This window comes from Lepidochelys kempii, chromosome 10 (assembly GCF_965140285.1).
Source record: "Lepidochelys kempii isolate rLepKem1 chromosome 10, rLepKem1.hap1, whole genome shotgun sequence".
In the NCBI taxonomy this organism is placed as follows: Eukaryota; Metazoa; Chordata; order Testudines; family Cheloniidae; genus Lepidochelys; species Lepidochelys kempii.
The window spans coordinates 60,677,412-60,700,087 of NC_136389.1; positions in this window are offsets into that span (position 1 = coordinate 60,677,412).

The window sequence follows — 22,676 nt, forward strand, 5'->3', positions numbered from 1 at the left end:
AAATGTTTCTTCTCCTCATTCAAAATGAAGCTGCCTTGGGATTTCCAGTCTTCTGCATTAGATTACTGCAGGATACACCAGCTTGTCACTGATCATTCAGGCTTTTGATTTAGGCATTAGTGATCACATTTATGATAGTGCTCTGTAAAATATACTCTGCTCTTTGGTAGGATTAATTTAAAAAAAATACAGACGCTAAGACAAAAGATTAAAGGGGAAGAAGCTTTTCCTTTATTTTTAGTTTCAGAAAATTTCCTCCCAAAGACCATCTCTTTAGAATTTGCTTTTTCATATTCGCTCTGACTAAAATATGCTTTGCAAACAGGAAGTCACCTTTTGCTATATTAACTTCAGAATGCATACTGAAACTCCAGACATTCATGAGAATTTAGTGCCAGACTTCTTTGTCAAGGAACAAGACACTATATTGTCATCGTGTTGCCTTTTGGAGCTGGATTAAGGCTAAATCCTTCTTCTTTTACTCACAGCAGTCTCAGTGGACTTCAGTGGGGCAATTCACACATGGTTTTCTGAACATGAAATAGAGATAAACATTGTCAATAGCTTATATTTTTAATATTATTTTTCAACTTTTTTGTGATCCATATCCCTTCAATAAAATGATTAGGTACAGTCTACCTTTGGCTATGTTTGTCTCCTAAAGCACTGTAAAGGAGTGGGGTGGGGGGGAAGCTCTGTGTTCAATTCAGGAAAGCATTTACATGCTGAAAGTTAAGCACTGCTTAAGTGCTTTGGTGATCTGGGGCCTTATTGAAAGAACTCAACCCTCCTTTTTTTCTGACATTGATGTATGTTTTCCTGTTTTATTTATTCCACATATTCTATAAAATGCCTGCAGCATATGGGATGCTGTATTCTCTTACATCAAATTACTGTAAACCAAACCTGGGCACAATGCCCAGAAAAAAAATCCACTTTCAAAAGAACACAAAAACTGGGTTGAAGGGCTGGGAGGGAGGTGACAAAAGGGAAGACCTGGTGGAGGTTAGGGGAGGAGATCATTTTCCAGTTTTCCCAACTCATAGTTCCATTTTTTTTTTGATGGGGGGGTGAGGTTGGAGAACATTCACCTAGCAAGGTGGCCCATGCGTTCACATCGGATATTTTGGCATCAAATTACTGATGTTCATAATGTTACTGTCAAATGGTAATATGACAAACTTGAAAGATTAAAGATTCAGTTTTATAAAATGTGTGTAAATAAGGGCAGTTTGAATGTATCCAAGCATTTGAATATATTTTTAAATAAACCTGAACTTCAGGTCTGCTGGAGTTAATGCACTACAGATCTGAATTCCCTGTTCAGCCAAAACTCCTGTTTACCACAGTAGGAGTTCTGGGTGCACAAGGAGTGCAGGATTGGGTCCAAGATTATAAAAATCGTCTCAGAACGGAGGCTCATTCTAGACATAGAGTTCATGACTGGAGGCCTGGTCCACTGTTAACCACTGTGATAATGCAGGGATGACATCAGGTTTAAAGATCGGATTCAGGATGGTTAAAATCAGTAGTAAAATGCACAGTGAAGTCTGTGGGGGTCTGTGTGGAGGCAGGGAGTAGAAAGAGGTAGGAAGGATGGTCCAGGGGATAGAGAATTAGACTGGCACTAGGTAGACTTAACTTCAATTCCTAGCTTAGCCCCAACCTTCCTGTGTGACCCTGGACATGTCACGTAATGTACTCTCTGTCTCTGAAAAATGAGGCTGATACTTTCCTTCTTGCAGGGCTGTTGTGACAATAAAATCCAGTGATTGTGAGATGTTCAGATGTTGCTTAATGATGAGGGACATATAAGCACCTAGACAGACAGCTTGTAAGTTTGGGACCATGGTCTGCATTTAATGTGCCGGAGTTCATATGGGCAAGACAAGTGACAGAACTGCACTATGATTTATTTGCATTTCTACAAATGCAGTCAGTCCTAACAGATAATCTGTCTGGGTATGCCTGCTTGCCATGAATAGTGTCAGTAAACTTTTTCTTTTTTTTTTAGCCTTCAATGAATCTGACATTAATCTTACAAGAAATCTTGAATGACTTTTGGGCCACCATGTGACAATCAATATTTGGTTTTCGCTAATGAACTGAATCCGAAGGTTGTTCATATTCAAAGAATCCTATCATACTAGTGACATTTCCTCCTAGTGTAAAAACTGTTTCCTGCTGCACTGCACACGTTCTAATGCAGGGGTGGCCAACCTGAGCCTGAGAAGGAGCCAGAATTTACCACCGTATGTTGCCAAAGAGCCACAGTAATGCATCAGCAGCCCCCTATCAGCTTCCCCAACTCCAACCTGCAGCGCCTTCTGCCCGCTGGCAGCCCCACCAATCAGTGCCTCCTGCTCCCTCCCCATGCCTTCTGCCTGCTGTGATCAGCTGTTGCGCGGTGCGCAGGAGGCTCCGGTGGGGAGGGGGGAAGAGCGAGGGCATGGCAGGCTCGGGGGAAGGGGTGGAGTGGGGACAGGGCCTGGGGCAGAGTAGGTGGTTGAGCATTGAGCACTCCCTGGCACAGTGGAAAGTTAGCATCTATAGCTCCAGCCCTGGAGTCGGTGCCTATGCCGCATGCGGCTCCGAAGCCACAGGTTGGCCACCCCTGTTCTAATGCATCAGTGACTCTGAAATGTGAAAGCAATCAGGAATGCAATTGATATAATTCAAAAGAAGCAATAAATAATCCTTCATGTGCATGATTTTTTTTAAACTCAATATAAAAGGTGATGTAGTTAAGCTAGCATTTCCTATGCTGAATTTTGTGTTCAAAGGAGGTTTATTAATTGGCTGGAAGGATGAAAACAACCTTCCAGACAGAACAGGAGTCTCCTTTTGCAGCAAGGACATCCTAGTGCACTTGTCAGAGTCTCTACATCTATCATCTTATTCAATTGTCCCACTTCTTAACAGCCCAGGATGCCTTATTTGGACTTACGTAATGAATCCTAAATGATAAAATTTGTACAATTGTTGCATGTTTCAATTGGTTGGGGTGCTCTGGTGGGGAAGTTGATCTTCAGAAAAACACTGAACTGTATGTGCTTGATGAGAAACCACAGCGACAGCAGTAATTTCTTTTTAATTTTAAGCAGAGAGCAACTTAATACATAATTTAAATAAAGATGTAGGTAATGTGATTTCAGTGTCTCCGAGCAGATTTCACATTATATAAGAGACTCAAATTTGGTGTTACGGTAAAATGGTTGCTTGCCAAATGCAGAAGTAACAGGAGCAGAATGATATTCCTTTCAGTTCAGGTAGGTCAGTATCAAACAACCACAGTACATGTTGGGTACCATATTGTAACTCTTAAGCTCTTAGCTAACATTGAGTAACAAATATGAGAGGAAATGACAGTATTTTTCACAGGGGGCCTTTCCTTTATGTTTGTCCTGATTTGATCTCAGAGATTCTGCCAACTCCTCATTTTAGATTCCAAGCCCTTCTTCTCTAAGAACTGATACTGATAAAATATAGGATACAGTTATTTAATCTATATGTATCTGCTGTTTTATTTAGCAAGGCACCAAGCTGTGCATTCAATACACAATTAAAAACGGACATTCTGTTTCGCTGTGTTTTTTTAATTCTGGTATGTTAGCTGCAGTGCATGCTGCCGCAGAACGCACGCATGGTGTGATAGAAAATATAAGTAATTCACTGAAGGCAACGTTTACAATACATCTCATAATGTCCAGTGCCTGGATTTTAAGTTTACCCAGGATTCTACTGGTCTATACCACTGCTGAATAACTCCAGAAGAAAAATGGGAACCCTAAAAGGGATTTCCAACCACATACTGCAATGTAGAAAAAGCACCTGGAAAGCATGCTTGTTACCTTGGCTTTGCAACAGATCACATTTAGTCCATATTCTGCATTTGGGATGAGTCTTGAATTTACTTTTCACCAATGTGTCTTATTGATTCAGTAGTTATAGAACATTGTGTTTTATTTATGACTGAATCTATTCAGAATCTTGCTGGATAACCATCAATCTTTCCAAATTGTTTCAAATGTTAAAGCCCTTAGGGGCAGTGCTCCAGGAATGATTAGTATGGCACATGCTTAGCTCACTTGCCAAGTTCGAATTGGTACCAGGTTTCTCATTAATCCATTATGGTGGGAATGGTGGCATTCTGAACAGTGAATGCTGTATTGTCAGGATATTAGGGTAGTTATGTGTCCCTCTCAGATAAACAGCCTGCCACCTATCCATCAGGACATAGCATAAATGGTGTTGATACCAACCCCTCTGGCCATTACTTATACCACTGGTACACACTTCAAATCACTCTGCCCCTCTAGGGAGCAAACAGAGGTCAGAACAGACCTTTCCTATCAACTTCCAGGCGTTAACAAACCACTCTCCAAACAACCCACAACTGCTAATGGAACATCATAATGTGCTATAGTTACACAGGTGAAAAACCCTGACAAAGTCTACCATGTTGGATAACAGGCAATTCCACTATGTGAGTTGACTGGTGACAGCCTTGCTAAGACATTGTTCATTTAATGTTGAAGTCTGGTAGGCTAGTAGTGATGTTGTATAACAGCCATAGCATGGGAACTGTAGGCGGGAGGCTAATAGTGTGTAGGGAAGAAAGATGGAAATCAGTCAGGATGTTCTTTTGTATTACATAACCGGGAAGTTTTATTTAATGTCCCTACTATCCACATGTTCAAGTGTAAGCAGTTACACCTTACGAAGATTACAGTCAGTCTTGTGTTTCCTTCATGACATTTTTGCATTTGGAGCCACTGTCATGAGTACATGAGAAGCTCCAGCATTCATGCTATTTCCTGCCTGGCCCAGAGGAAACCCCCACTGATTAGCCACCTCCCCCCAGGGAAGACTAGACACTCAGAGTTGCTGCAGGAGGCAGGATGAGCTCTGCCCCTTCCCCTCAGGAATGGGGTAGCAGCCGTCACACCATTCTCACAAGAGGAGGGAACAGAAAGAGCCAGCACCTCAGGGAGTATCTCTGCTCCTTCCATCCTTCCTCTCTGTGAAAAATGGGTTACTCTATGTTTTGCTCCCCTCCTCCATCCCTGCAACACCAAGCTTGGGAAGGAAAAAGGGTGAACCCCTGGCGTTGCAGCAGGGAAGGTGCATTAAAGTGCAGAGGCAACGTTGATGTGGGTGCTAAGTTTGGGTGCATAATTAATTGCGGTTCTCAGGGATAGCCAGATGTGGGGCTCAGGAGGACAGAGGTGGTATGGGGGTTGGGCAGATGTGGGGATGAGGCTGCCCAGGATTAATTAGGTTTGGGGAGAAGCTAGAAGCTCCGCCCCATCAGGCAGCCAGTCAGAATCACCTTACGCTATGCGTGGGGGAGAGATGGCAGTACAGTAACTGCCCCACACATATTGAACTGGGCAGGGGAGCCCAAAAACCACAATGATTTTTGGACCAATCATAATTATTTTGGAGTCTGATTGGTGAGTTTTAAACTCTTGGAGGTGGCAGGACTGCGAGAACTGGAGCCTTCTTAAGTCCTAACCTGAGCAGCCTTAGTTGGTGCCTGGCATGGCTCCTGGCTGCACCTCCTTTTGGCTTTGACTAAGGCATTTTCCCTGCTCTTCGTAAGTTTCCCTTTTCCTCCCACCATAGTGTGTTTCTTTCTCTGTTTTAATCATTAAAGTAGTTTTCCCCTTGATTTCCTTTCCCTAGAAGAAAGCAAAGGGAACCCACTGCTATTCCCTGCACCAATAAACAAGGGACGAAGACAAATAAAAAAATGGAAAAAGCATAAGCAGGTATCTGCAAGTTCCCAATTATCTGAGTGGCCACGGATGGTGCTGTGTGAAGTTATATCAACTCCACCTGCAGGGTGGCTTATAAGATTCAAGATTGTGCCTGCTAGCTGCAAGCATGCATTCATTGCTGGCATCTCCTGTGCCCCATGGTCTAGAAAGTGATTCTCTATGTAGGGGGACACTCTAGGATAAGAGAATACCCAGCCTGTATTCTTCTTAAAGGTAAGAGAATATCCAGTTTTCTTTTACATTACATAAGTGGGTAGGAGAAAGGAGGAATAGGTTGTAGTGTGCATCCTGAAGCTAGTTCTTGATCCTGTCTGTATTCAGGGCATTCCTATTAGATTTTCTTAGGGAAGAATTTTTGTTACAATTAGGATAATCTTCTAGATTAACTCGTTTACTGGCTTTCCCTGCTCTGAATGGCAGTTCCTCAGTGTATCCCAATAGTAAACATTTTCTAGTGTGAATATTTTGCAAAGGAACTGAATGTGAGGGTCAAACTCAGAGATAACCTCAGAGTTTTGCCTGGTTTCCACATACAGCTATAACTCGGCCTAGGCTGGTTTGAAATTAAATCCAGGATGGTTTGAAATGTTCATAATCCCCAACAAGCCTGGGCTGATAGCAAAATCTAAAATCAGGACAACTAAGTTTCATATGCTTTTAAAACTTTACTTGTTAAGTGCTAAACCTGTACGTTACTACAACATAACTACTACCAGCTGTAAACAAAACAGTCCCCTCCCAACCCCCCCCCCCCCCTTTTTGCACTTAACAGTGAAGCAACACTTTCCTACTTTGTCTTGCTGCATCAGGCAAAGGCCAAAGTGTAGATCATCTGCTAGACGCTTTTGCAATATTTTATTCTTTAATAAATTTATAACTATATAGAACAAACTTGAAAAAACGAGCCTTGCTCTTTAAGTTGACAGATCTAAGAAACCATTCATTTCCCTGGAAAAATAAATAGCTACATCATTCCTCTTATGTCTTCTAGAGTGAAGGTCCATGCTATGACCTATTTAGGGGGCTTGCTGTTCACCGCTGTTCCGATGATTGGAGGGTTGTTACAAATAACTGTTTGTTTGTCTTGGCTTGTAAACTTAAGCAGGGGAAATTATAAGTATGCTATATGCATCATCGGCACACTTCAACAGACTCCAAAACTCATCCTGTTCCCTCCACATTTTGCTTTAGTCAAACTGAGTTGGTTTTTTTCTGCAAGGTCCTTAATATTCAAGCTCAATTTAGAGCAGTTCTTCTAGCATATTAATATGATCTCTACTACATTAGATCAAATACTTTAAATTAATTCATTAAATAGGATGCAATTAATTCATTAGTGAAGGGTTCATCTGGGAAGAACCATTTTATGATTATGCCACCAGTGCTTTTATTGCATTTGATCATGTTCCCATGTCATTAGAGTTCAAATTGAATGGGGGTAAAGCAGAATAAAACACTCTATTTTTGTATAAAGAGAATAGAAGAAATTTAAAATGTACAGCTATGCTATTACAATGTGTGCTCATTTGTTGAGTGGATGTTGCATGACTTTAGTAATAGAGTCTGTGTTATAGAAGATTGAGTGGGAAGATGTGGAGTAAAATATTTCCTGAAATGAGCCGTCCATGTGTATTAATAGTCCCGATATATTTTGCTCTTATCAGTATTAAAGAAAAGAGCTGTTGGTAATCTAACTCCCAAACTTTCATGCACCTCTGGGCATGCTGCTGACTCATGAAATTTAATGTCAGATTGTTTAGTTGGTATCCAAAGAGAATTTCTTCCAGTCTTTGAATTTTAAAAAAGCAGGATATAAATTGCAAATGGACATAAATAAAAGCAGACAAAATGTTTTGAATTTCTTGAGAGGCAGAAAAAAAAAAAAAACACAGTCTGACAAGGTTTTTTTCAAACACAGTTTGGGCATTTGAATGTATCCTGATGCATTTCTAGTGGAAATCCATATTGTCCAAGATTTCTTGAAAGATAGAACTCAGCCTATAAATAAAAAGTCATTTTGCCCAGTGAACCTGCACCTGGGAAGCAGTCCCTTTCTTGATGCAGATAATTTTGTTGAGGGCTGCAAAAGTACCGGACTTCTGCAGGGCCAGCAAACTGCCCGTGCCAAGTACAAGCTTGGAGTAAAGTTTGATGGGAATAGGCTCTGATCCCAGAAAGGTTTATGGGACCTCAGGCTTTATTTTAAAACCAGCAGATCCCAATCGGAGTAAACTAAAACAATAAAATCAATATTAAACTAGTGTCAGGGCTCAGATTCAACTGGTCCATGGCAGTATAGCATACTGCCCCATCCTCAGCTTGGCATCTGGTTCTCCGATTTCATGGGGGCAAAGGGGAGTTTCTAGCTGTTAATGGTTGTGAATAACATCTTGCAAATGTGAACTTAAGTGTAGTGGATGCAGAGATCTACCTGAGTTTGGGGAGCGGAATGATAGCTCTGACAGGTGTGAATTGCCCCAGTCATCTTGGTGAGGTGCCAACAGATGTTGATGTAATGTCAGCTTTAACTATTTAACTCTTCATGTAAAAATAAAAAAGAGGGAAGAGGACACATCTATACCACTTACTGCCAGGGGCATCTCATTTTGCTGTTAAGACTGGGTGGCGTTTGGGAAATACCTCCACTTATTTTTTCCCCAAATTAAGAAACCAGGGGCTTATTTAAGTCCCACTGAGGGAGAGCTAGGCTCAAGGAGCTTAAAGGGTTGGATAGTTTACTGTAAGCAGCATCACATTTTGACAGCACACACAGGCAAAGCTTATTTTGTGGGTAGAGTTGGGAAGAGTGCTCCTACCTCTCTCTCTCTCTCTCTCTCCAATCTGAGTACTAATTATTTAGTTCTAGTTGTTACCTGACTTAAAATCACAGTGAAATAGAAACATACAGAGTTGGCTATTTATTTATTTATTTATTTTTTTACCACCACCATGAACCTTGTTAGACAACACAAATGCATATTGTAACTTCCATGATTTTCTTGACTTGCCTTAATATATTGAGTCTCAGTCAGTTCTCTAAGCATATTTGGAGACAGAGTGCTAATATCAAAGCCATTTTTAATGTGCCCACAATTGTCAGATGACTCTGTGAATTATTAGTGTATGGTTAAGCCTCTCTTAGACTGCTACTGAGATACATATTAGCTTGCTTTCTTGCCAAATGGACTCCAGTCACTGTTGGTAAGTGCACAGCTCTTGGTTGATCTTTTTGGTATCTGTGCTGTAAAGGTGGGTAAGTGTTAGTAAAACAGAATCTTAGAAAAAAATGGGTATTTATCTCTAATGCTACGTCAACTGGAATGACCTAAAAGTGCATGCAAATGCCCACTCCAGCTTGCGAGTTGGAACAAATACTATAGTTTGACTTGATGTGTAGATCTTGCTGTTTAAAGTTAATATTTTCATGGGCATTTGTGTCACAGGTTTATAGCTGGCAAATAGTTTTGTTGGTGCTGGATAGGTTATGGATAAAAAATAGCTTAATCTGTATAGCTTCTACAATTTTTAATGCTACAAACGGTTTAGATAAAAAAATCAGAGGAGAAATATGAGTGGATGAAACCAGCTCATTTTTCAAATGAATTGTGAGTTGGACTAGACTGGTCTGTTTCCAGAAGGTGCAAATATAACCTGCATTATCAGATGACTTCCATGGTATTGGTGATTGGTAGATAGGATGGGGGAGAGGGAAATCTTTCACTTCTGTCACTGATCTGGATGTGGCCAGATTGGTTGATCAAAAGACATGACCATCTGGTGGCTATATAGTGGCCTATGCCAAATGAGTGTGGTGTTCTTAGTCCAGTAGCTAGAGGCTAAGTATCCACATCATAAAGGCCACTGCTGTAACTGATACCTTTTCAACTGAGGCTCCAGGGAAAGATGAACACAGTCCTATTGGAAATGGCAAGCATAATAACTGTATGCAGTGTAGTTATAGCTGTGTGGGTCCCACGATGTTAGAGAGACAAGGTGGGTGAGGTAATCTCTTTTATTGGACCAACTTCTGTTGGTGAGAGAGAGACAAGCTTTCTAGCTTACCACATAGCTCTTCTTTAGAAGCTGGAAAACTTGTCTCTCTCACCAACAATTGCTGGTCCAATAAAAGAGATTACCTCACCCACCTTGCCTCTCAGTTTCTAGGGGCATATGTTGAATTGGTTATGAGAAACTTTCCCTGTCAGCCACTTATCATTATTTTAATTCAAAGTAACACCAAGCAGGAGTGGCCCTAGCTGTTTTGCTGAGCAGGGCAGAAAATGTTCACCTCTCCTCCCCCAAATAAACAAACCAGCTGAGTGGCACAGTGGTATAGCACCCCCATGGAAGAAGCTGCCCAGGGTGACTGCCCTGCTCCCCTGCCTCTAGAATCAGTCCTGGCACCAGTTATGTTTCTTGGATCCCCCCAGTCTCTGGTCACAACTGGAATGGATACAGCTATATTAACTCCCTCTTCACCAGCAATCACTTTGTGCTTTTTCTTTCTGAGAATTACGTGCTAGGATTCTCTACCTACTGAAGTTTTCTTTCTTTTCTTGGAGGATGGCCCTGAGATTTTTAGCTAGAGAGAGAGAGCTGCTCTCAGATGGTCATCAGAGGATCTTATTGTGGAGGATCACTAAGAGGACCACTTAGAAAAAGTTTGTTATACGTAGTTTTCTTGGCTAGCTGAAGTTAGTGGTGGAGGACCCTCGAGAAAGAAAGTGGTGGTTTTCAACATTGGTGGACATCTGTATTTGCTGGTAAGTATTTGTTAAACTGTGTTCAGTCAGAGCTTTCAAAGATGTTAGTCCCACCATGATGCTTATATGAAAGGGCAGCATGTGATGAATCATTGATCCCCACGTGGTAACTGAGTTTGGCAAGAACTGTAGTGCACCTAATGCCACCAGTGAGGTTATTCATCCTTGCCATAAGCATGTGCTTTGCTTTACTTTGTACGTTCTGCAGATCCTTGGTATAGTGTTGACAAGATTTGCAGTGAACAATCACTAACTCTCGCCATGGTGTCTGTAGCTCTGTAATACTAGCTCCAGTCACACATCTCCAAGTACAGCTTCCGGTCTTGTGTTAATATGCTCCAAGAAATGAGGCATAATAGAAGCAAATGATCAATTTACAAAAACTTTCTTTCACTAGGAGCTGGAGTAATTTGTGCAGGATGAGGGGCTGGGGCTGTTTCAGGTACAATTGTGAACAACTGTGGACCATGTTCTGTCTCCTCCTTTATGCACCCAGAACACAACTCTGTGGCTTCAATCACAGGGGATTTGTAAAGGGTCCTCTGTGACTTTTGGGGAGTCCACAATCCGGGCAAAGCACTTTCACTCTCCCGTCTGGCCACAGCTTTTGTTATGCTCCTCAGCACAGTGGCACTCAGAATAGGGCCCTCAGATTATAAGCATCAGGGTGGAGCTTTTTTCTAAAGGGACAGGCAAAGTATGCAGGGCAGAAGGGATATTGATGAATGGTCCTGTGTGAGCAGAGTGAAATGCTCAACCTCTTTTGGTTGACCCAGCAGAGTCAATTTGGATGAAATTTAAGGACAATGAAAGTAATCCGTGGACTTTTGGATCCTATACATCGCTGTGGCAGTGATAGCAACTAGATTAGGATTTTTCACAGGTAAGGGAAACTCGTAGGAGAACAGAAAATAGTTTACGTAGGATTTTAATTACGCAGTTGTTGATTGGAATAAACAACCTTAAAATATTTATAGAGGTGAATCATGACTGTTTTAAACCCTCCGTTTGTTGAACAGCCTGAAGCTATTTTTGGCTTACATTTGTCGACATGGTTATGTCGCTCTGGAGTTTGAAAAATCCACCTCCCTGAGCAAGATTGCTATGCTGACCTAATTCTCAGTATAGACACAGCCAGGTTGAAGGAAGAATGCTTTCATTTCCTAACCCTTCTTTTGGCATAGGCTGTGTCTATGTTATGGAATTATGCTGGCATAGTTCTCGTAGTGTAGACGTAACATCAATCTACAAGTGAAATTCCTTCTCATTGAGTCAAAAAAGGCAAAGCTAATGGAAATTGATTAAAAGTAGGGATCTAAAGCATAGTTAGTAAGCAGAATGCTTTTAAATATTTAACCCATTTGATTAGGTTTAAGAGATGTATAAATAGTAAGATAAATAAATAGAAAGGTAATTGACATTTAATTACAATACACAGTCAGAAAATACGGAGTGGGCAGATTGTACATAATATGCTATTGTACAACCTATTACAATGGTCAATGAATGATAGGAGATACGAGTAGAGAACAGGTCTTCTGTAAAGTATAATAGAATATCAGGGTTGGAAGGGACCTCAGGAGGTCAACTAGTCCAACCCCCTGCTCAAAGTAGGACCAATCCCCAACTAAATCATCCCAGCCAGGGCTTTGTCAAGCCTGTCATTAAAAACTTCTAAGGAAGGAGATTCCACCACCTCCCTAGATAACGCCTTCACCATCCTCCTAGTGAAAAAGTTTTTCCTAATATCCAACCTAAACCTCCCCCACTGTAACTTGAGACCATTACTCCTTGTTCTGTCATCCGCTACCACTGAGAACAGTCTTGATCCATCCTCTTTGGAACCCCCTTTCAGGTAGTTGAAAGCAGCTATCAAATCCCCCCTCATTCTTCTCTTCTGCAGACTAAACAATCCCAGTTCCCTCAACCTCTCCTCATAAGTCATGTGTTCCAGTCCCCTAATCATTTTTGTTGCCCTCCGGTGGACTCTTTCCAATTTTTCCACATCCTTCTTGTAGTGTGGGGCCCAAAACTGGACACAGTGCTCCAGATGAGGCCTCACCAATGTCGAATAGAGGGGAACGATCACGTCCCTCGATCTGCTGGCAATGCCCCTACTTATACATCCCAAAATGCCATTGGCCTTCTTGGCAACAAGGGCACACTATTGACTCATATCCAGCTTCTCGTCCACTGTAACCCCAGGTCCTTTTCTGCAGAACTGCTGCCGAGCCATTTGGTCCCTAGTCTGTAGCAGTGCTTGGGATTCTTCTGTCCTAAGTGCAGGACTCTGCACTTGTCCTTGTTGAACCTCATCAGATTTCTTTTGGCCCAATCCTCCAATTTATCTAGGGCCCTCTGTATTCTATCCCTACCCTCCAGCGTATCTACCTCTCCTCCCAGTTTAGTGTCATCTGCAAACTTGCTGAGGGTGCAATCCACACCATCCTCCAGATCATTAATGAAGATATTGAACAAAACCGGCCCAAGGACTGACCCTTGGGGCACTCCGCTTGATACCAGCTGCCAACTAGACATGGAGCCATTGATCACTACCCATTGAGCCCGACAATCTAGCCAGCTTTCTATCCACCTTATAGTCCATTCATCCAGCCCATACTTCTTTAACTTGCTGGCAAGAATACCGTGGGAGACAGTGTCAAAAGCTTTGCTAAAGTCAAGGAACAACACGTCCACTGCTTTCCCCTCATCCACAGAGCCAGTTATCTCGTCATAGAAGGCAATTAGATTAGTCAGGCATGACTTGCCTTTGGTGAATCCATGCTGACTATTCCTGATCACTTTCCTCTCCTCTAAGTGCTTCAGAATTGATTCCTTGAGGACCTGCTCCATGATTTTTCCAGGGACTGAGGTGAGGCTGATGGGCCTGTAGTTCTCAGGATCCTCCTCCTTCCCTTTTTTAAAGATGGGGACTACATTAGCCTTTTTCCAGTTGTCTGGAACCTCCCCTGATCGCCATGAGTTTTCAAAGATAATGGCCAATGGCTCTGCAATCACATCCGCCAACTCCTTTAAAACTCTTGGATGCAGCGCTTCCGGCCCCATGGACTTGTGCTCATCCAGCTTTTCTAAATAGTCCCGAACCACTTCTTTCTTCACAGAGGACTGGTCACCTCCTCCCCACGCTGATAGAAAGGAACTAGAAATATGCTGCAAAGAAATGCTGCTTGTGTTGAATATATTGCTTCTGCCTTAACAGGGCTCTGCTTCATGCTCCTTGTATAGACAGAACTTCCATTGACTTGATTGGGAGGCCTGCCTACATAAGAGGTGATCTGGCCCATTGAGAAGGGAAGAGGTTGGAGACAAGCATAATAACTTCTAGTCTGGCATGAGAGAGAATGTCAGTATAAAGTGCATATAACAATGGAATAAGTTGTGATTAAATACTCTTTAGGAGCCTGATCTTGCAGGCCTATTCAGGCATAACTCCCAGTGAATTTAAGTGCTTCCCCTGGCAGTGGCATCAAGGGAGATTTGCCTGCATAACAGTGTGCAGATGAACTTTCAGGGAAGATTCTCAGCTGGTGAAAATAGTGTAGCTCTTTTGACTTCAGTGGAGCTACAATGATGTAAGCCAGCTGAGGATCTGGTCCAAAGATCCAGACAATGCCAATGTATGAATTTTAAAGGATACAAATGGCTTTTTTTAGTTCTGTCACGGATCAGAATTTTAAGGACTAGAGAGTAGGCAATATGATTAATATTCAGAAAAGGTAATGAGTAATGACAAGTGATTACCAGCGAGTTAGCCAAACATCAGCTGTTTATAACTATTGAATGGGATTCATCAAAAAATCTGAGTTTGATTGGGAACAAACCACTGGTTTGTGGGTGATGATGTGATGGTTGATAGACCTCATCTAGAGCAGAGTGGTCACCTTAACTTAGGAAAAGGATGGTATTCTTGCTAAAGAAAGTAAAACAGAAGGCACAACCAGGATAATATAAGGCGAGAGAGGGACATTTCTGTGAATGGGGAATTGAAGGTTACAGAATCTGCAGTTCTTCAGTTCAAGTCCTTAAGTCTTTGTACGTGGAAGAGTGTTTTATTTTGACATACGTCTCTTAAAGTGAGTCTGATTATATAGCAGAATTTAAAGCGCTGTAATAAATTTAGGAAGACATTTGCATCTCTGCTACTGTGATCCAGCTGTGTTCAAAGTAAACACACCATCACACGCATTCAGTGAGGATCTGGAGCCGGTTCGCTGGAACCGGGTGTTTAAATTTAGAAGCCCTTTTAGAATCTGCAGTACAACTGGTTCTAAAAGGGCTTCTAAATTTAACAACCGGTCAAAAGTTGCACCTTAGGCGCTGACTCCATGGGTGCTCCTGGGCTGGAGCACCCATGGGGTGCAGAACACCCACCAGCAGCTCCCTGCCTGGCCCCAGCTCACCTCACCTCCGCTCCGCCTCCTCTCTTGAACACGCTGCCCCATCCTGCTTCTCCGCACCAGCCCCCCAGCTTCCTGCGAATCAGCTGTTTGCACGGGAAGCCTGGGAGGTCTGAGAAGCCAGTGGCGGCTTCGCACTCAGGCCCAGGGAGGTGGAGGCGAGCTGGAGTGGGGAGCAGTTCCCCTGCGCCCCAGGTTACATGCTGCGGTGCAGGCGGCCCTCCTCGTGCCCCCCCGCCCCAGTTCCCCTCCGCTCCGCCTCCGCCTCCCTGGGCCTGAGTGCGAAGCCGCCACTTACTTTTCCGCCCTCCGAGGCTTCCCGCGTGAACAACTGACTCGCGGGAAGCCGGGGGTCGGAGAAGCAGAGCGGGGTGGTGCATTCAGAGGAGGAGATGGAGCAGAGGTGAGCTGGGGTCGGGCGCGGGGTGGGGCAGGGCGATGCTGGTGAGTGCTCTGCACCCACCAAATTCTCCCCATGGGGGCTGCAGCCCTGGAGCACCCACTGAGTCGATGCCAAGGTACCACCTTTGATGTGATTGGTGGGGGGAGCGACCGCTCCCCCTGCTCCCCCCTAGCTACGCTACCCTGCACCTAGGAGCCAGAGGGACCTGCCAGATGCTTCCTGGGAGCCGCCCCAGCTAAGCACCACCAGGCAGGTCCCTCACTCCCTGGCAGATTCCTCTGGCTCTTACGGGTGGGCACCCACTATGGTGGCCCACGAGACCCTCCTGCCTGGTTCTGGGGGCAGACAGGGGAGGGGGTGGATGGGGCAGGGGTTCTGGGGGTGGGGCACGGTCAAGGAACGGGGGTGTTTGATGGGGCAGGAGTCCCAGAGGGTGGGGGCAGGCCATGACCCCCTTGTACGGTGAGGAGGGAACAGGTTGCTAAGATTTTGGTAGCTCATCACTGCATGCATCTAGTGTGCTTTGCCATGGATTTGAATTAAGATAAATTACAGTGCAATTTCCTCATTGCTTTGATCCTGCTGCACTAACAAGATTCACAAAGTTAGTGTTGGGAGAAACCGAAAGCTTGGCCTTGATCCTGAGAACTTCTTTTCTTCACTCATGTTGTTTGAGACTGTAAAGGTGAGGCAAGTGAAATCTCCAGTGCAGTTCTGTGTTTGACTTCACAAATTGACTCGTGGGTACCCTCAGAGGAGGCATACTCTACTCCTGCACACAGACCCCCAGTGGAAATTAAAAGTACATTCTGTTGTATGTCACTAGTTTATCTAGGCCATGCCCATGGAAGAAGAAAATGGGTAGCATGTCAATATTCCTTATGTAGCCTGCTACATAAACTCCTCCTTGCTCTTCCAATTCTTGGGTGCTGTTAGATCCAATACCAAATGGCTCCCATTGACTAGTGCGTCTTCCAGCAGCCTGTTGATGGATCATGTGTATTGTATTACTGTTAGCACAACTAGTTTAGCAGTGCCATTAAAACCGATTGTGTCAGATCCTTGGCTAATATACTTTGGTTTTGAAGTAAAAGGAGCTGTACTGATTTATACCAGCTGAGGGTCTATCCCCTTAACACTAGCCTGGGAATGGTTTTGTTAGCTCCCAGATGACTTATACTGTGGCCTTGTATTTCTTTAACTGTTAATGGCAAGTGATTTGGAGGGAAAACTTTATCATACTACTTGGAAATTTGTAGCTGTGTGGTGAAAATAGCAGCTCGTGCAGTTGAAATGGTTTTCACCATTTGCCATGTTAACCACAGATATTGGCAGCAGATTATGTACTACAATTCTTGCAGTATTTCTTAATCAAAATATCTGATTAGGCTGCAAACTTTTTTTTCTCTCTCTGTTGATGTCTTCTCTTGCAATAGTGAAAGCTCTTGGTCTGGAATGTTTTTTACTCTCGATCCTTTGCACTGTCTTTCCAGAGCTCTGATGGAGCAGGTATTCTACAGGAGAACAAAAAATGGCTCTTCTGCGTTGGCTGAATATGGTTCTTGGCAAAACAATACCTCTGCATCCTGAGTTCCCCTCTTTGTTGGAAGATTTCAGTACTAAACAGAGAGAGCTGACTTTAATTATCTGGACAGCTTGTTTAATTTTATTCATAGATATTTGTATGGCTCTCACCATTGTAGAGTCCATGTCTCTCTCAAACACCAATGAATTAATCCTCTCAATACCCTGGTTTTACAGATGGAAAGTAAGGCCCAATGAATAAGTGACTTGCCAAGAAGTCAGTAGTAGAGCTGGGAATTGGGGTTTATTAAGTACCTAATTAATAACAGACATCAGGCTACCTACCAGTAATTTGGTAGTTAGGAGGCTAAAATTGCTCTAATTTCTGCTGAGTACGCACTCTTGTTGTATAGCATGGAATTACCGAAGGGGATGTCTTCATTAGAAACTCTACAGTGGGACAGCGGTAGTGTAGACACCTACTACAGTGATTGAAGGGGTTCTTGCATTGCTGTAGTAAATCCACCTCTCTGAGAGACAGTGACTAAACTGAAGGAAGAATTATTCTGTTGACCTAGCAGTCACTGGGGTCAATGTAATTGGCAAGCGAATCAGTTTAGAATTCCAGATTCAAATAGTGGGGTTGGCCTGTGCTGCTCAACTGCTGTCTCTAGGCATTCAAGCTGTACAACTCCAGACCTTCATGTCACTCCTCTTCCCTATCCTTCCCCCAATATAGTGCAAAAGCATGAAGTTGCACCTTCCTCGCAGTAGGTGCAGGATTATCAGAAAAGGCCCATTTGCATCCAGAGTAGGTTAGTTACAATATGATCACTTTCAAAATTGAGTTCCATTATGGAATAGTCCAGGAGAAGCAAAGTCTTATGGTCTGAGCACAGGACTGGGAGTTAGGCATGCCTGTGTTCTGGTCCTCCCTCCGTAGGCTAGAGCAAGTCACTTAAACTCTCTGCTAGTTTCTCCATGCAAATAATGGGGGTAAACATTTTGTCGTCTTCCTCGGAGGATGCTGTGAAGATTAATAATAAATATTTTGCACTTACTGCTTTTTTTCCAAAGGCTCAAAACACGGCACTGGAGTGAATAAACTTCACTCCCCATTACTGATGGACACCTGAGGCAGAGGGGTGTAGCACTACTGTTAGTTTGTGATTTTTGGTCCTGGCAAGAACCAGTCTCTCAATAAGGCCAGAAGCTCCAGCAGGCCTAGGGAAATGCCCCTCTGATTGGCTGCTCTTTCCCAGAAGGCAGGGGGAATGGAAAGACAGCCAATCAGGGCTGCTGCAGGAGGGAGGCTGTCCTCCCTCCCCTTGGGGTTTTTTGGGTAGGAGAGTAAGCAGTTTTGAATATGCAGTCCCATATAAATTGACCACTGCACTAGTTGATTTCAGTGGAAGAGGAAACCCATATGTGAAGCCTATATTTCTTTCAAACTGTCAAGGTTCCTCCCCCACTCTGAACTCTAGGGTACAGATGTGGGGACCTGCATGAAAAACCTCCTAAGCTTATCTTTACCAGCTTAGGTCAAAACTTCCCCAAGGTACAAAATATTACCCCTTGGACAGGCCGCTACCACCACCAAACTAATACTGGTTACTGGGGAAGAGCTGTTTGGACGCGTGCTTCCCCCCAAAATACTTCCCAAAACCTTGCACCCCACTTCCTGGACAAGGTTTGGTAAAAAGCCTCACCAATTTGTCTAGGTGACTACAGACCCAGACCCTTGGATCTTAAGAACAATGAACAATCCTCCCAACACTTGCACCCCCCCCTTTCCTGGGAAATGTTGGATAAAAAGCCTCACCAATTTGCATAGGTGACCACAAACCCAAACCCTTGGATCTGAGAACAATGAAAAAGCATTCAGTGTTTTACAAGAAGACTTTTAATAAAAAATAGAAGTAAATAGAAATAAAGAAATCCCCCCTGTAAAATCAGGATGGTATATATCTTACAGGGTAATTAGATTCAAAAACATAGAGAACCCCTCTAGGCAAAACCTTAAGTTACAAAAAAGATACACAGACAGAAATAGTCATTCTATTCAGCACAATTCTTTTCTCAGCCATTTAAAGAAATCATAATCTAACACATACCTAGCTAGATTACTTACTAAAAGTTCTAAGACTCCATTCCTGTTCTGTCCCTGGCAAGCGCAGCATACAGACAGACACAGACCCTTTGTTTCTCTCCCTCCTCCCAGCTTTTGAAAGTATCTTGTCTCCTCATTGGTCATTTTGGTCAGGTGCCAGCGAGGTTACCTTTAGCTTCTTAACCCTTTACAGGTGAGAGGAGCTTTCCCCTGGCCAGGAGGGATTTCAAAGGGGTTTACCCTTCCCTTTATATTTATGACACGCCCCCCAAATCTCAGCTAGGGTGAAACACTGGCTGGGATTTCTTCCTGGAGCTCTAGGAAAACAGAGTTAATAAGACACATGCATCTCTAAATATATTACCAAGTACATAAAGACTAACAATATTTTCCACATCTCAAGGACGATTTTAACCAGTTGATTCTGGGAAACTTTCACGGGAGAGTGCATCAGCCACTTTGTTAGAAGCTCCTGAGATGTGTTGGATGTCGAAATCAAAATCTTGGAGAGCTAAACTCCACCGAAGAAGTTTTTTGTTAGTTTCTTTGACGGTGTGAAGCCACTTTAGTGCAGCATGGTCGGTTTGCAGGTGGAAACGCCGTCCCCAAACATATGGGCGTAGCTTTTCCAGAGCGTAGACAATGGCATAACATTCTTTTTCAGTGACTGACCAGTTGCTTTCCCTCTCAGACAGTTTTTTGCTGAGAAACACTACAGGGTGGAATTCTTGATCAGGTCCTTTCTGCATTAAAACTGCTCCCACACCACGCTCGGATGCATCTGTGGTTACTAGGAACGGTTTGTCAAAGTCTGGGGCCCTTAGTACAGGGTCAGACATGAGTGTCGCTTTAAGCTTGTTAAAGGCCTTCTGACACTTTCCGGTCCACTGAACAGCATTTGGCTGTTTCTTTTTGGTTAGGTCTGTCAGTGGGGCAGCGATTTGGCTGTAGTGCGGTACAAATCGTCTGTAATAACCGGCCAAGCCTAAGAAGGATTGAACCTGTTTCTTTGACTTTGGGACAGGCCACTTTTGGATAGCATCCACTTTGGCCTGTAGGGGGCTGATAGTTCCTTGACCCACCTGGTGTCCAAGGTAAGTCACTCTGTTTAGGCCTATTTGACACTTCTTAGCCTTAACAGTTAGTCCTGCCTCCCTTATGCGCTCAAGGACTTTTTGTAGATGTTCCAGGTGGTCTGCCCAGGAATCCGAAAATATGGCCACATCGTCAAGGTAGGCGACTGCATATTCTCCTAATCCCGCTAGGAGACCATCTACAAGTCTTTGGAAAGTGGCGGGTGCATTTCGCAGCCCGAAAGGGAGTACATTAAATTCATACAGCCCGAGATGTGTGATGAAGGCTGACCTTTCCTTGGCAGATTCATCTAGCGGTACCTGCCAGTACCCCTTGGTTAAGTCCAAGGTAGAGATGAACTGGGCCCTTCCCAGTTTCTCTAATAGTTCATCTGTGCGTGGCATGGGATAGTTGTCTGGGCGAGTTACGTTTTTGCGTGGACTACCGTAAGCTAAATGCTGTATTTCCCCATCTGGTTTGGGAACTAGAACCACTGGAGATGCCCATGCACTTTCAGAGGGGCGGATTACACCCATCTGTAACATATCCTGGATCTCCCGTTCTATAGCAGTTTTAGCTTGAGGAGACACCCAGTAAGGTTGGACCCTAATTGGGTGAGCATTACCTGTGTCAATGGAGTGGTATGCCCGTTCAGTCAGTCCTGGGGTGGCTGAGAACGTTGGCGCGTAGCTAGTGCACAGCTCCTGGATCTGCTGTCGCTGCATACGCCCAAGGGTCATGGAGAGGTTCACCTCTTCCACACCACCAGCACATTTCCCTTCGTAGTAGACACCTTCAGGCCACTCAGCGTCGTCTCCTCCCTGGGCTGTAAACTGACAAACCTTTAATTCTCTGGAATAAAAGGGCTTTAGAGAATTAATATGATACACCTTAGGCTTTCGGTTGGAGGTGGGGAATGCTATGAGATAATTAACAGCTCCCAGGCGCTCCTGGACCACGAATGGCCCTTCCCACGATGCTTCCATTTTATGGGCCTGGAGCGCCTTTAAGACCATGACCTGGTCTCCTACTTTGAAGGAACGCTCTCTGGCATGTTTATCATACCAGGCTTTTTGCTCTTTTTGAGCATCCTGTAAGTTTTCTCTAGCAAGGGCTAAAGAGGTTCGGAGGGTGTTTTGTAGGTTGGTTACAAAGTCCAGAATGTTAGTTCCTGGAGAAGGTGTAAATCCCTCCCATTGCTGCTTCACCAACTGCAATGGCCCCTTAACCTCACGGCCATATACAAGTTCAAATGGGGAAAACCCTAAACTGGGATGTGGTACAGCTCTGTAGGCAAAGAGCAACTGCTGCAATACTAGGTCCCAATCATTGGAGTGCTCATTTACGAATTTACGTATCATGGCCCCCAAAGTTCCATTAAACTTCTCCACCATGCCATTTGTTTGATGGTGGTAAGGAGTGGCAACCAAGTGATTTACCCCATGAGCTTCCCAAAGGTTTTTCATAGTTCCTGCCAGGAAATTAGTCCCTGCATCTGTGAGGATGTCGGAGGGCCAACCTACCCTGGCAAAAATGTCGTCTAGTGCCTGGCACACACTTTTAGCCCTGGTGTTGCTTAGAGCTACTGCTTCCGGCCATCGGGTGGCAAAATCCATGAAAGTCAGTATGTACTGCTTTCCTCTGGGTGTCTTTTTCGGAAAAGGACCCAGAATATCCACAGCTACTCGCTGAAATGGAACTTCAATGATGGGGAGTGGCTGGAGAGGAGCTTTGACCTGGTCTTGGGGTTTTCCCACTCTTTGGCACACCTCACAAGACTGGACATAGGTAGAAACATCCTTGCCCATTCCCTCCCAGTGGAATGACCCCCCCAAACGGTCTTTGGTCCTGTTCACCCCAGCATGGCCACTAGGGTGATCATGGGCTAAGCTCAAGAGCTTGGCCCGGTATTTAGTTGGAACTACCAACTGTCTCTGAGGATGCCAGTCTTCCTGGTGTCCCCCAGAAAGAGTTTCCTTGTATAAAAGTCCTCTTTCTACAACAAACCTGGATCGATTAGAAGAGCTGAGAGGCGGTGGGTTGCTCCGTGCCGCCGTCCAAGCTCTCTGGAGACTTTCATCTGCTTCCTGTTCGGTCTGGAACTGTTCCCTTGATGCTGGAGACATCAGTTCCTCATGGGATTGTGGACCTAGGCTTGGTCCCTCTGGAAGCGATATAGGGGATGGAGCTGTTTCTGTTGACTGTGAACCGCTCTCCGCTGGTGCACTATGTTGGGATTCAGGCTCCGGCTGAGCCTCTTGTGTAGGGTTATCGGCTGCTGCCAGTTCAGGTTCGGTGGGGCCCTCTGGTGTTGAGGTTGCAAGTACTGGATTCAGTGCTGACACGGGGTCTGGTGTTGGTTGTTTGGCTAGTTCCGGTTCTGGGACTGGTTCCGTCTGGGTCTCTGGGACTGGATCCACTACTGCTGTTGCAGACATTGGCCTGGGGTCCAGGTCCATCACCTCTGACTGGGTCCTGATAGAAGTTTCCGGAACAGAGCTAGGCCTCACGGCTTGTTTAGCCTGGTTGCGGGTGACCATTCCCACCCTCTTGGCCTGCTTCACATGATTGGCCAAGTCTTCCCCCAACAGCATGGGGATG